Below are 15,885 nucleotides of genomic sequence, written 5' to 3'. Positions count from 1 at the left end.
ATTCCCATGAAATGTTTTGTTTCCAGCTTTAGAGGAATGTTTGTGATGGATGGTGGAGCTTGAAGGTTTCTACAATTTATCCTGACAAATGTCTGCACAAAACTAGACTTTCTTTGCAAAGCAATGGACACATATGCACACAGAAGCTTAGAAAGACTAGCTAACAGATCAAGAAGATACAAACAAAAAGGTAAAGGTAAAGGTTTTCCCTGACGTTAAGTCCAGTTATGTCTGACTATGGGGGTTGGTGCTCCATCTCCATGTCTAAGCTGAAGAGCCGGTGTTGTCCATAGACACCTCCAAGGTCATGTGGCTGGCATGGCTGCATGGAGGCCGTTACCTTCCCGCAGTACCTATTGATCTACTCACATTGGCATGTTTTCGAACTGCTAGGTTGGCAGAAGCTGGAGCTAACCGCGGGTGCTCACTCCACTCCCGGAATTTGAACCTGTGACGTTTTGGTCTGCAAGTTCAGCAGCTCAGTGCTTTAACACACTGAGCCACCGGGACTCCTACAAACAACCCATATAAAAATCAATGTAATGGGGTAGTTACTATTGGAATTTGGCTCAATTCACCAGAAAAGGAGATGATGGCCTTTCGTAGGATACATATAGAGAAAGAACTATCAAAACAAGAGGCACAAGGACAGGACTGTGGTGGAGGAGACATACATTCTGCACACATTCCTAGAACGGCTTCCAAGTTGTTGTAGATAAGGATGAAAGAACCTCGACTGTTGTCCACAACCCCGAATCAAAGTTCAGGGGTCTCAAAGAGTCTGTTTCTACCATCAGTACTCCAGTTGCAATAGGCCTTTCATGTCTGTCAGTATTCAGTTTCCACAATAACATCCCCTGCATATGGGCTGTTAGCTATCAAAATAGAAAGAAAAATATCTTCTGAAATCAAGTCCCTTGGCAGGGAATTAAAAACAGTGTACTGCAGTGAAGTCATCTGCTCTTTCATTTTGATCGCATCCCCAAAATCTTCAGTCACTGCCTCTAGCTGTATAGTATAAGGTGTCACAGTTTCCATTGCTGTTCTTATCTCCCTTGGCATATTAGACATGTTTTTCCTGCTATCCTTTAGTTTAACTTTCAGAGGTTGAAGTGTGTGGTTAGCAAGGATGAGTGCTGAGAAAGTCCTGGTCTGTTAAAGCCATTGGTTTGTTAAATGTATGTAGACTTAATCGAGATTTGAGGAAATTGGGGAGAAAGAGAGAAGGCTTACTCTTAATTATATTTACTTTTTATCCCATCTCTCTTCCAATGTGTTCAAGGTTTGATTCTTGAAACAAATTAGCATTAAAAAAAACAGTAAGGCTGAGTAAACTAGAGTGTAACTGAGCCAACCTACACAGTGTATTTCATAGCTCAGGCCTCTTCCAGACAGCTGAATAAAATACCACATTATCTGCTTTGAACTGGAATATATGGAAATGTGGACTCAGATAACCTAGTTCAAAGCAGAAATTGTGGGATTTTCTGCTCGGATATTCTGGGATATAGGGCTGTGTGGAAGACATGAATCTTCCAGGTACTACAACAACATCCTAACTATGCCAATATCCTAACTACTACATCTTAATGTGGTATCATGTTGATGATATGAGTGTTCATTTAACTACAGGTAGAGCATACATAGTCCAAAATGCCTGTGACCAGAATTTTTTATTTAAAATTTTGGAATACCTATATTTGCATATACAGTCGAGTCTCACTTATCCAACATAAACGGGCTGGCAGAATGTTGGATAAGCGAATATGTTGGATAATAAGGAGGCATTAAGGAAAAGCCTATTAAACATCAAATTAGGTTATGATTTTACAAATGAAGCACCAAAACATCATGTTAGACAACAAATTTGGCAGAAAAAGTAGTTCAATACGCAGTAATGATATGTAGTAATTACTGTATTTATGAATTTAGCACCAAAATCTCACGATATATTGAACACATTGACTACAAAAATGCGTTGGATAATCCAGAACGTTGGATAAGTGAGTGTTGGATAAGTGAGACTCTACTGTATGTACATAATCAGATATCTTGGAGATGGGACCCAGATCTGAACATTCATTTATGTTTCATATATATCTTCTATGCCTAGCCTGAAAATAAATACAGTAGAGTCTCACTTATCCAAGCTAAATGGGCCAGCAGAAGCTACAAAAATGCGTTGGATAATCCAGAACGTTGGATAAGCGAGTGTTGGATAAGTGAGACTCTACTGTACATATAATAATTTAAATAATTTTGTCCATGAAATGAAGTTTGGGTTCATTGAAGCATCAGAAAGCGAAGGTGTCCCTATCTCAACCACTCTTATGGATGATTTTGGAGTATTTTGGAATTCTAGGTTAGGGATGCTCATCCTATATTAGAGATAAGGGTGAGTAAAAGTGCTGGTCCTAAACATAGTCTGAATTGAACAGAATAAATCTTACATATCCATAACATTCCTTTGTGGGAGAGAAGTGGATTTGTTTGTGTCTCACATTGGTTTGAAAAAGTCACAGAATTCCTTGACTGCATGGTTTCTGCCTGTACTGGCTGGGAAGATTCTAGTGGTTGTTATCTAAAGAAATAACATTTCTAAACTTTGGGCAGAGATGGTACAGTTAAAGAAGCAAAGGTCATAGGAAGAGAATAAGGGTAAAGATGCCCTTTTCCCTGTGCTCTTTTGGTTACAGAGATTATGCCATTGTGGTGGCACAATGGGTTAAACCCTTGTGCTGGCAGGATTGCTGAGTGACAGGTCGGTGGTTTGAATTCGGGGAGAGCAGGTGAGCTCCCTCTGTCAACTCCAGCTCCCCATGCATGGACATGAGAGAAGCCTCCCACATGGATGATAAAACATCAAACATCCGTGTGCCCCGTGGGCAATGTCCTTGCAGGCGGACAATTCTCTCACACCAGAAACGACTTGCAGTTTCTCAAATCGCTCCTGACACAAAAAAATTGATTTATTTACTTTCTGGCACCTGTAATATGCCTGTAGAGTATTGAAAGGACTGGACATAGCTGTGTTAGGAGAAACAGTATTCCACAAATCATGTGGAGTTGCAGTTGATCCCATTTGCCATATGGTATGGTATTATTTATTATTTCCTCTGGGAATGCACTAAAGATGAAAAGAAGAATGAACATTTCAAGGTGAATATAATGATGATCAGAGGTTTGCATAGCCTTTGATAATACTAATGAGATGTGTAACTGAGATACTGGAATGCGGTTGGAGCTAAATATGGCAGAGTGCTTGGTGTACTACTTTCAAGACAGAGTGCTGAACAGACAATGTAATCCTATTAGAGACATCTGAACAGGAAGAAATCTCCAACTATTTTATTTAAAAGCTCCTCAGACAAATCAAAAGTAATCAAAGCCGAAAAATCCCAAGCTTTTTGACAATTGCAGCGCAACTGTGCATCAGATTTTTCTAGGGTAATCTCCAAAAAATGTTGATCCAATAATCTCCCAAAGAGATTCTCCATATGCATAACTGTAGCAAATACGTCCACAGACTGGGTGGAATTAACATTAGCAAAAATTCATTTACTGAAAGGGATTAAAGAAGAAGATTCTTAAATTATTTTGAAATTGGGACAAGTGAGAATGATTTAGCTGGGAAGAATAAAAACATTTTCTTTTCCCTTTGCTTTCTCTCCACTTTCTTTCTTTTTGATTAGCAATGTGTCAGGTTAATCTATTGTGAGAAACTGCAAATCTAATTAAAATACACATGTGGCCTTTAAATGAAACAACTGCATGAATGGTGATGTTCACTGAAAGATTCTAATGTTAATGTGCCTCACTTCTGTGCTTTGTCCATATCCACCAGTGAGACACATTTGATTATTTCATGGTTATCTCTTTACAAAATGTGCTACCACTTACAGTTTCATTGCATTTTACTGTCATTACATATTCAGCTTTTACTGCCTTCTCCTGCTAAATCAGGGCATCCCTCAAAACCTGAGTTCCCCGCATGCCCTTTTGCAGTAAGGAGGTAAAGACGTTCTAAAGGTAAAGGTTTCCCCTGACGTTAAGTCCAGTTATGTCTGACTCTGGGGGTTGGTGCTCATCTCCATTTCTAAGTCAAAGAGCCGGCGTTGTCCGTAGACACCTCCAAGGTCATGTGGCCAGCATGACTGCATGGAGCGCTGTTACCTTCCCGCCGGAGTGGTACCTATTGATCTACTCACATTGGCATGTTTTCGAACTGCTAGGTTGGCAGGAGCTGGAGCTAACAACGGCTGCTCCTGCCGCTCCCGGGGTTTGAACCTGGGACCTTTCGGTCTGCAAGTTCAGCAGCTCAGCGCTTTAATGCACTTCGCCACCGGGGCTCCTTCTACGCCTGCAGAAATCCCAAGGTTGGAACTTAGGAAACTGCTTTACAGTGATGCAAGACATTGGTCCATCTATCGCAGTATTGTCTACAACTGGCAGTAGCTCTCTCAGGAACAATACATTCCTTCTATCTAGGATGGCCATCCTCATTCCCAGATGTTCCTGAGGACCCACCAAGTTTCAGCTATTGGTTCAGTGGCAAATTGGAAGGTTAGTGGAGCAAACATGTGGTCCTCTTGCTAAAGGCTACCTACCTGCTACGACTATAGTTCACCCCATTTACTGCTTCAAGTTGAACAATCAAACAAAATTTTATTTTCACAAAGTCCTTGGCAGACTTGGCACACATAATTAAGGTTGCAAATATAAACAGTCAACTTATAAAACCTTGCAGATGTTCCTTTCTTGCTTTTCCCTTTTAGTTGCTAGGTTAACTTCCACCAAATGCGAAGAGATCCTGAGATCCTCTTTACCCTAGCCCTGAGCTGCTATCTAAAAGGTCTATAACTATCTAAGCTCAAAGCTAGTTTTTGAGGCGAAGTTAGTAGGACTTCTTCCAGTGGCAAAGAAATCCAGAGATGTTCTCTGCCCCAGTGCTAAGCTACTATTTTTAGAAAGAACAGGTCTTTCCCTATCTATGCTCGGCACTGGTTTTAAAGGCAGGTCAGTACTTACAATGGCTTTGTCAGAGTTGGCCTGGCTTGGCCACACAAGCACATCTAAGTTGTTTCTTCTTCAGTCTAGAAGGAAAGAGGCTTCTCAAAATGGAGCCTTCTTTCACCAGGAAAAGGGATGGTCTCCAGAACAAAAGGATACATTTGCAGGCTGCCAGCAGCAAAGCTTTGCAAACAGGCTACAAACTCTGCTAATCGCTAAACTATCAGGTTGCTGCAGAATCTGCAACAGCCCTGGAAGAAATGTAAACAGGTGCTATTCCTACAACTATGAGCAATTTGTAAAATCAAATTCCTGGGAGACGGAACAGAACCTGACTTGTGAAAACTAGGTCTGCTCAGAATGTGCCAGTTATTTTTAGCATCTATTTCAGATGTAATATGTGTCATTAATAAAATGTGAGAAATGGACCAGACTTTCCCAATTTGGAAAATGTGCTGGACCTCCATAGCAGCCAATCAGTATACCCATTAGGGGCAATTCTAGTAGTCACCCCCCCCCCCCGAATGGATTGTCACCTTGAAATAGTGAAGGTTCTTATGAGACCACCAGTATTGAAATGATCGTCCACCACCAACTTCACTGGACTAGCTTCATTCTCCAAATGCCCGTTCACCATCTCCCAAAGCAGTCACTTTACTCTCAGCTCAGGAATGGAAAATTAAATGTGCAAAAGAGATTTAAAAGATGGACATAAAGCTAACCTTTAAAAATGTGGAATAAACTTTGAGAACTGGGATGTCCTGGCCCTCAAGTGATGTCACTGAGTCAGCTGTTACCAACAGTGCTGTGGATTTTGAAGAGGCACGAATAGAAGGCGAAAGAGGAAATTGCATCAAGCAAACCCTTCTCACAACCGCCTTCCATCTGAAAATATATGTCTTCATTATGAAAGACCATGGGGATCACTTACAGACCTATCACTAAGACTCTACCTTTGGAAGCGAATCATACTCTGCCACACGTAATTGCCTATGATGAGTAGTCATCCAAAATATCTGGAGAGCATCAGATTGGAGAACATTGTTTTAAGACTGTTTTTGAAATCCTCCAACTATTAACCAGAATTTATTTAATAGAAAATAATAGTTATCGTTTCTGAAAGAGAAGGCAAAATGAAACATTCATGATGTATAATGACAAAACATTCATATTTGATTTTTTTTTTTGGTTCTGCTGTTATTCCTTCAATGTTGTCAGTTGATTGCACTATTTAAATTTGTTCATTTTCAAGACTTTTTCCATGGATGGAAGCACAAGAGAAAAGCCCCAAGCAAATTAATAAGTCTCTCTTATATGCTTTTCCTCCTGCACTTTTCCTTTTCTGCATGTATGCTTGCACCATGAGTTTTGTAGTCTTAAAATTTGCAAAAATAATCTCAGAGATTGATCTGTCCTCATTCAATCAGTTGGAGTTAGGATTTAAGATATCTGGAAATAAACACTGAAACAATTTTAAATCACGTATTCCATGGCTTCTGTAGAGCTTCATTCTCAGTCAGTGAACTATTGTCACTTCTTTGTGCCAACACTCTCCTGCAGAGTAAGAAACTGGTGGGTGACTGCAAAAAAGAGCTACCTTTTGTTATACAGCTGAGTTCCTTCAGGTTTGTGTTCAGAGTAATGGATCTTTAAATACAGCAACACATTCCAGTGATAACTCACTGCAATTTCAGTCACTAAAAGATTGAAATGCATGATCCTAGAAACTGAACTGAATGCATTTTTTTCAATGCAGTACTTTGATTTTGGTCCATCAAATGGGATGTGCATACACAAGCTGTGCTCTGTGATTGAGACCTGTGATAAGGAGCCAATTTGTTCCTCCATTCTCATGGAAATTGAGTTGGCACAGTACCATCATGTGCATCTCTTTATTGGATTTTATTTCACTTGCATACCAGGATTTTTTTAATAGAAAGGCTATATCCTCCAGGTGTAACACAATACCTGTGGATATGCCTTCTGTGTTTATTTCTTCTAGAAGAATAATCATGCTAGTCTACTACAAAAACCACAAAATGTTATGTGGCATCTTAAAGACTCATTGTGACATAAGCTTGGGTACATCAGAGACTACTTTGTCAGCACATGAATTGATCACCTAAGCTAGTTAATCTATATGCCCTGAGAACAGAAAAAGAACTTAGATTGTTAACAGTGTTCACTTTCATCTAATAATATTAAAAATTGACAACAGATGCCTAATGTAGAAATACCTTGAGTGTAATTCATAGTCTATAATATATGCTTAATATAGGAGCCCCGGTGGCGTAGTGTGTTAAAGCACTGAGCTGCTGAACTTGCAGACTGAAAGGTCCCAGGTTCAAATCCCGGGAGCAGAGTGAGTGCTCGCTGTTACCCTGTTTTCCCTGAAATAAGACATCCCCAGAAAATAAGACCTAATAGAGGTTTTGCTGAATTGCTAAATATAAGGCCTCCCCCGAAAGTAAGACCTAGCAAAATTATTGTTTGGAAGCATGCCCGTTGAACAGAACACCAGAGCATGCAGGATTGGTAAATGTACGTACCATAAAGTGTTGTACATGGAAATATTGGTAGTAACAAGAAATTCTTGATAGGATTCAGTTTTCTGGTTATGCTGGTTTATGATGACAACTACTGTACCGTATATAATAAATGTTCAATTTTTTGTTCAACAATAAATGTGAATTCTTCTTCATGGAAAAATAAGACATCCCCTGAAAATAAGACCTAGAGCATCTTTGGGAGCAAAAATTAATATAAGACACTGTCTTATTTTCGGGGAAACACGGTAGCTCCAGCTTCTGCCAGCCTAGCAGTTCAAAAACATGTCAATGTGAGTAGATCAATAGGTACCGCTCTGGCGGGAAGGTAAGGGCGCTCCATGCAGTCATGCCAGCCACATGACCTTGGAGGTGTCTACAGACAACGCCGGCTCTTCGGCTTAGAAATGGAGATGAGCACCAACCCCCAGAGTCAGACATGACTGGACTTAACGTCAGGGGAAACCTTTATCTTTACCTTAATATATGCTTATATAGAAGATGCATCTTTAATAGCCATAAATCAGAAATCTAAACTTTGCAGTTCTAATCCCTGTAGAACAGCTATGTATTTCCCTCCTATTATAATTGAGTATCTATCTGGCACAACATTTTCACATGGATGATTTACATAAAAACATCATTTGCTACACAGGAAACGGATTTTTCTGTTAATGCTCATGATTATTAATACATTCTTTTGTGTCACATATTTGCTGTGGTGTGAGGCACCAGGTAATGTGCAAAGGCAGAATGCAATTCACTTTCAAGTTAGCACTTGAAAGTCTCATTGATTCCAATAGGGTATACAAGTCACTTGTATAACTCTCCAGGCGAAGGTTTTGGAATTGGAAAGCATGCAGAAGTGCCGCCCAAATGAAGTCTGCTCAGCTTTAGCTATTGAGGTAATCAGTAAGAAGCTATCCATTTCCATCAGTTAAATATTCATGACTGTTGGATGGTACTTTCATCCAGTGGGCACAGACCATAATTGCAGTGATTTACACTGGGCATTACTAGACCACAAGGGGGTGCCACAGGGGCATTTGCCTTTTCCTGAATTGCTAATTATTTCAGGGCTACACACAAACTAGATCAGCATTTGAGTACTGTATATACTCGAGTATAAGCCCACCCGAATATAAGCCAAGGCACCTAATTTTACCACAAAAAACTGGGAAAACTTATTGAGTCAAGTATAAGCCGAGGGTGGGAAATGCAGCAGCTACTGGTAAATTTCAAAAATAAAAATAGATACCAATAAAATTACATTCATTGAGGCATCAGTGAGTTAAATGTTTTGAATATTTACTGTATTTCAAAGAAAAACAGTAAACTAACTCTATAAGTGGAAAAGCAACAATAACTTTATAATCATCATCATCATCATCATCAACAGCTTCATTTGTACCCTGTCCTATCTATCTCCCCCTGGGGACTCAGGCCAGCTTCCAACATAGTAACAGGCAAACATATAATGCCTACATAAACAATGCAGAGCTAGATATAGATCTATCATTATATATACAGTAGAGTCTCACTTATCCAAGCTAAACGGGCCGGCAGAAGCTTGGATAAGCGAATATCTTGGATAATAAGGACGGATTAAGGAAAAGCCTATTAAACATCAAATTAGGTTATGATTTTACAAATTAAGCACCAAAACTTCATGTTATACAACAAATTTGACAGAAAAAGTAGTTCATTACGCAGTAATGTTATGCTGTAATTACTGTATTTACAAATTTAGCACCAAAATATCACGATATATTGAAAACATTGACTACAAAAATGGCTTGGATTATCCAGAGGCTTGGATAAGCGAGGCTTGGATTAGTGAGACTCTACTGTACTAATTTCACATGTGTATTTCCCCCTGAAATTTTGCAAATCCTCTCTCTATGTGCATTTTCCTCCTGCAATATTTGCAAGCCCTATTTATCAATGTTTATATCTATTTAGACATCTGTGTGTGTGTGTGCGTGCATTTTCCCTTTGTACTTGCAAACATGTGAGGGTAAAATTCATATAAAATTCATATATAAAATTAATGTATACATATAGGAACAGATATACAGGTACATGGAAATCTCTAGTTATCTATATTTACATAGGATTTGCAAAAACCTGTAAACATATTAGGGGAAAATTCATATATTAATGTATTAGTAGGGGGAACATCTATATAAATAGTTAGAAGCTTTGGGGCATGCATTTACCCAAGGAAGAAATGCAAACAAAGCTCCCCTAAAAACAACTTTGTCCTCTTTTCTCCTGCCCTTTCCCACCTCTTTTCTTTCTCCCTTTTTCAAACTCTAAAAGTAACTAGAAAAGGCTTTTTGAAACTTCTCTCCCCCTCCCAAAAATCCCACCTCATTTTTGTTTCCTTAGGAATAAAAAGAAATACACACCTTCTGTTGCTCTCTTTTCCCTCCTTCCCTCCCTTTGGACTCAAATATGTTCTTGCAATAGTAGTAGTAGTAGTAATGATAATAATAGTAATAGTAATAAATCGTGCAAATTTGCAAGAATATCTTTTTTTCTTCCCCTTCTGCCCATGCAATCTGGCTTGCAAGGGTTTCTCTCACACTCTCCTTTTGCTTTTGAAAACATTCGCTTCTTCTCTCTCAAAAAAATAAGATAACCAGCCTGGGAGGAGAAGCAGAGGAGGGAGGTTTTGGAAAAGAAAACATACTGTGTCCTCCAGGCTCCGCTGCTGGCTTGACCTTGACCCGAATATAAGCCAAGGGAGGCTTTTTCAGCTCATAAATAAGGGCTGAAAAATTCGGCTTATCTTCAAGTATATACAGTACTTACAGAGAAGCTCTTCAGAAATACAGAGGTAATTATGACCACAATTAAAGGCAGCCTTGAAGACAGAAGTGTTCAAGACTTTCCTGGACCAACAAGAGAAAGAGGCAAAGCAATAACAAAGGAGTTTTACTCAGAGAATTATCCCTGATATGTAAAATTTCAATGATCAAAATGTAAAAATGCAATTCCAGCAGCAAGATCAGTAACAGAGGGTATTTATGAGCAGGACATTTGCATTGGGCAGGAATCAACCAATCTTCCAGCAGTTATTAAAATACATGTACCAGAAGCCCTAGCTAGCATAGTTCATCCTAAAGTATACAGTGATTCCTCACTACTTCGCGGTTCACTTTTCGTGGATTGTCTCTTTTGCGGTTTTTCAATAAACTCTAAAAGGCTATTATAAATAATTTAAAAATTACAATTTACAGCCTAAGGAAGGGAGGAAGGAGAAGCCAAAGGGAGAGAAAAGGAGCCCAAGCGGCAACGGGAGGGGAAGGAGGTGATTTATCAACACACGATTGGTTGATAAAGACTTAAAGTAGTGTATAACTACTATAAGGAGCCCCAGTGGCGAAGTGCGTTAAAGCACTGAGCTGGATACCAAAAGGTCCCAGGTTCAAACCCCGGGAGCGGTGGGAGCGGCCGCTGTTAGCTCCAGCTCCTGCCAACCTAGCAGTTAGAAAACATGCAAATGTGAGTAGATCAATAGGTACCGCTCCGGCGGGAAGGTAACGGCGCTCCATGCAGTCATGCCAGCCACATGACCTTGGAGGTGTCTATGGACAACGCCGGCTCTTCGGCTTAGAAATGGAGATGAGCACCAACCCCCAGAGTCAGACATGACTGGACTTAACGTCAGGGGAAATCTTTACCTTTATCTATAACTACTATAATAATGTATAAATATTAAAATACATATAGTGTCCCTACTTCGCAGAATTTCACTTATTGCGGGTGGTCCTGGAACCTAACCCCCACAATAAGTGAGGGAACATTGTACATAATCCAAGACCTGCAGGTGAAACCAAGGGCAACTTGGTTATATTTATACGGTCTTACAATTACAACTGGGCCTTGAAGGAAACTATATGATTGACGTGAACCTTGGTGAAAATGAGTATGACACCCCTATGTAGAGGAATACTTGGTTGCAAGCCCAACAACAAGAGCTAGGAAGACAAATGCCCAATAAAATTTGTCTTATATGGTTATGTGGGCATGCCTATATGCAGCCTCTACCACTTTGTTGCAGGACTCTTCCACACAGCCATATAACCCAGAATATCAAGGCAGATAATCCATAATATCTGCTTTGAACACTACCATATAATACAGTTCAATGTGGATTTTATACAATTTGTGGAAAGGGCCTCATTGTCTCAAATAGGCACTGGGCCCTCCTTCTCTATACCAAAAATGCTGAGCAGTGGATATCAGTAGGTTTACTAATGGTGTCCCAGACTTACAAATGTTTTGTCTTACATCTGCCATGATCCTCAACCTATATAGTCAATGGCTTTGAACAATTGGTGGCTCTAGTCTGATAAACCTGGAAGTACTCAAGCTATGGAAAATTAATTTCCATACTGTAGAATATAAACGGTCTGACATTTATCCTGTTACATGGCTATCATAAAAATGCATGCTCATCCTGTTTCCTTTCATTACATTAATAATAGTCACTAGGAAAGTAACACGTTTACTTCCAGTTAGAAGCCATGTCAACAACTAGCATTTTAGAAATCTCCCCACTAAAATTAATTTGCCTTCTAGTTGATAAAAAGACACCACTGAAATCTTTTTCTTTTGATTTCTTTCTTTTGTAATTTTGATTCACCTGGGGTATTTGCATTTGCTTCCCCATTATATTTAAACAAATGTGAGAAAAATTATTTTTGACAGATCAGACATTTCTATGAAGGCTTCGAATTGTTAAATTTCCTTTGTCTGGGGTATGCTTTTTTGTCATTGTTAAGACATTTGGAAAAAAGCAAAACTGTCTTGCTAAAAGAAAGGAACAATGAAAACTCAAATTTGCAAAATAATTTGTGTTTATGTACCAGAAAAGAAACTAAAAGCCTATGTTAAAGTTGGTAAGAATATCAACTGTTATTTGAAAAAAGCTGAAAAGAACTCATCCCTCTGCATATTGTCTGTTTGCTGGCTCTTGTAATTGGTTCAATTTAGATTTAACAAGCCTAAGTTATATCACCATTTTGAAGTGAAATAACCACAAGAACCTTTAACCCCCGACCAAAAGACGAGTCTGTTTCTAACTTTCCCACAAAGACCTAAACATGCACACAAACACAATACTTTAATATAGCTGAAGACACCCTGAAAGTCTGCTTAATTTAATTACTGGCCAAATCGTGACCATTACTGACTAATATTAGTTGTGTAATGTGTGTTTTTTTTCACCTTAAAGGTCTTTCATTAAGTCTGAAATTACTGTAAGAAGCCACTATAACAGGATTTGAATCAGAGCCAAAAGTTCACGCATATGTAGCTATAGGTTAGGAAGAAAATCACGCTGCTGTAATTATTTATCTAATGTTGAAAACACTTAAATAGCCAAGAGCTCTAGGGATGATTATGACTTTTTGATAATGGAATTTTAAACAGTGTGGGAACCAAAGGCCTGATCTATTTATATATCCTATTAGGTATCAAAAGATTCCTTGACACTCAACTAGTGTTAGTTTTTTGGAAGCAAGATAGGAAGGAGCTGGTAAAACTAGTCTTCTTCTTTGCCAAGGATCTAATCTTAATGAGAGATACGAGCTTGGAGAAGCTTTAGCAAAGGCAAGTAATCTGACTATCAAAGAAAATATTACGTCTGCAGCCTGCAGACGTAATATTTTCTTTGATAGGCAAACTGCAAGGAGATCCTAAAGAACAAAGGAATATTGGAAGTTAGGCGCAGAGCTAACCTGGTGACCTGATCAGAGGCAGGAACTGGTCTTGAAACTAAGAAAAATGTATGTACGCCTACAGCTTTTTTCCATCTCTGGGAAGTTTCTCAGATAAGAGAGTTCTGGAAAAATACTAAAAACGATTCACTAAATTCTGAGCCTGAGAATAATATTGGATTCACTGATATTGTTGTTAAGTATTTTGAATTATTCTTGGCAGAAAATGCTGCAGAAATTGAGTTGGCCAGCTGCAGATGCAAAAGAACATTCCATATATCATCATTTGCTCGGGTAATTCCTAGATAATATTGAAATGAGAAAAAAATTCAAAGACGTTGAGTTTAAATAAAGAGTATCGAAGACAGAAATTAAAAGATAAATGTAGTTTGATTCATTTTGGTTTGGATGCTGGAATTTCTCCTATTAAAGAGATTTGCACGGTGCATCATAAATTATTTTGTGCTTAATTTTTCTTAATGTATTTTTTAAGATGAGTTAGGTAAAGGTAAAGGTTTCCCCTGACGTTAAGTCCAGTCGTGACCAATTCTGGGGGTTGGTGCTCATCTCCATTTCTAAGCCAAAGAGCCGGCGTTGTCCGTAGACACCTCCAAGGTCATGTGGCCGGCATGACTGCATGGAGCGCCGTTAGCTTCCCGCCAGTTCTCAGGGGAAATGGAGGATATCCCAACACCTGTGGTAAAGATCTGACTAACCATGTGGTTCCTACTCACAGAGTGTTGGAAGGGTACCATCTTGTATTTTGTCCCAGGCAGCAAAACAAAACCCACTGGACATATATTTTGCCTGTAACAAAACCCACTGGACATATATTCTGACTCTGGGTGGATTAATTTCTTGAAAATAAATACAGTGGGCCCTTGGTATCTGCTGGGGGTTTAGTTCCAGGACACCCTGTGGATGCCAAAACCTGAATGCTCAAATCTCATTACATACAATGGCACAGAAATATTATGTCCCTTATATTTGTTGTTTATTCGTTCAGTTGCTTCCAGTTCTTTGTGACCTCATGGACCAGCTCACGCCAGAGCTCCCTGTCAGCCATCACCACCCTCAGCTGCTTCAAGGTCAAGCCAGTCACCTCAAGGATATCATCCATCTTGTCCCTTATATAGGTAAAGGTTTTCCCCTGACGTTCAGTCCAGTCATGTCTGACGCTGGGGGTTGGTGCTCATCTTCATTTCTAAGCCGAAGAGCCGGTTTTATCCATAGACACCTCCAAGGTCATGTGGCCGGCATGACTGCATGGAGCACCGTTACCTTCCCGCCGGAGCGGTACTTATTGATCTACTCACATTGGCATTTTTTCGAACTGCTAGGTTAGCAGAAGCTGGAGCTAACAGCGGCCGCTCACGCCGCTCCCGGGGCTTGAACCTGGGACCTTTCGGTCTGCCCCTTATATACAATAGCAAAAAAAAAAAATATCAATGTTTGCTTTTTGTATTTAGTTTTTATATTAAAGCCATGTGTGGTTGAATCCGTGCATACAGAATCTGTGGATACAGAAGACAGACTGTATCCCAGAACTGAACTTTTATAACTTTCAGGTGGCTTTCATGTTAGTGGTGTAACAAATCTCCAGGTTTCTGTCCAAAATTCAAAGGCACTGTCAAATATACTATGCCCCAGTCTACAAAATAAATTCAGCACCTTGAGCAATTTATTTAAAAGTCATACTTCAGCATACCCAAAGCAGATTCACCATGGCACTGCCATGGAAACTGCCAGCTGGAACTGCCCTTGTCTTCCTTTACTGTCTCTGCATTAAAGAGGAGGCAGACTATCTGAAGCCACCCTGCAACTGCTTCCTAAGGTTCCTTTTGCTAAATCCACATTAGGTAAAGGTAAAGGTTTCCCCTGACGTTAAGTCCAGTCGTGTCCGACTCTGGGGGTTGGTGCTCATCTCCATTTCTAAGCCGAAGAGCCCGCGTTGTCCGTAGACACCTCCAAGGTCATGTGGCCGGCATGACTGCATGGAGCGCCCTTACCTTCCTGCCGGAACGGTACCTATTGATCTACTCACATTTGCATGTTTTCAAACTGCTAGGTTGGCAGAAGCTGGAGCTAACAGCGGGCACTCACTCCGCACCCGGAATTTGAACCTGGGACCTTTCGGTCTGCAAGTTCAGCAGCTCAGCACTTTAACACACTGAGCCACCGGAAATTTTGAGGAAAGGTAGGAGAAGCAGAAGGGAGGTAAATGAAGAAGGTATGAGAAGATTCAGTTGATATTTTGGAGACTCTTCTCAAAGCTGGACCCTGGCAGTAGCTGCCAGGAACAATTCCCAGGGATAGGTTATAGGAAAGAGTAAGTTTAAACACATCCTCCCTCCCTCCTGGACAATTTTTCCAGACAAATCTCCTTCCTGCCTTCCATTCATGTGAACTGACAACCATATTTGAGCTCGGTGGGATTTCTACACAGTGTATGTTGTCTTTCAGATTAATTTTCAGTCTGTTTGATGTGCCTTCTCATTGGGAAGCTGAAGTACCAGATTATGAATATTTTCATGCATTTTGATTTAGCACTTGCTGGGAAAAAGCAACAGTATACAGGTGCTATTTGATCTTCGTGTTTA

General features: G+C 39.8%; 1 protein-coding gene across 6 annotated transcripts in view; it reads left to right on the top strand.

The window, feature by feature from the left end:
- Positions 1-15,885, top strand: part of b3galt1 (beta-1,3-galactosyltransferase 1) — a 538,987-nt gene that overhangs the window by 227,971 nt on the left and 295,131 nt on the right. The gene's annotated exons all lie outside the window — the stretch shown is intronic.

This window comes from Anolis carolinensis, chromosome 1 (genome assembly GCF_035594765.1).
Source record: "Anolis carolinensis isolate JA03-04 chromosome 1, rAnoCar3.1.pri, whole genome shotgun sequence".
Lineage (NCBI taxonomy): Eukaryota > Metazoa > Chordata > Lepidosauria > Squamata > Dactyloidae > Anolis > Anolis carolinensis.
This window is presented reverse-complemented; position numbering and strand designations above follow the sequence as displayed.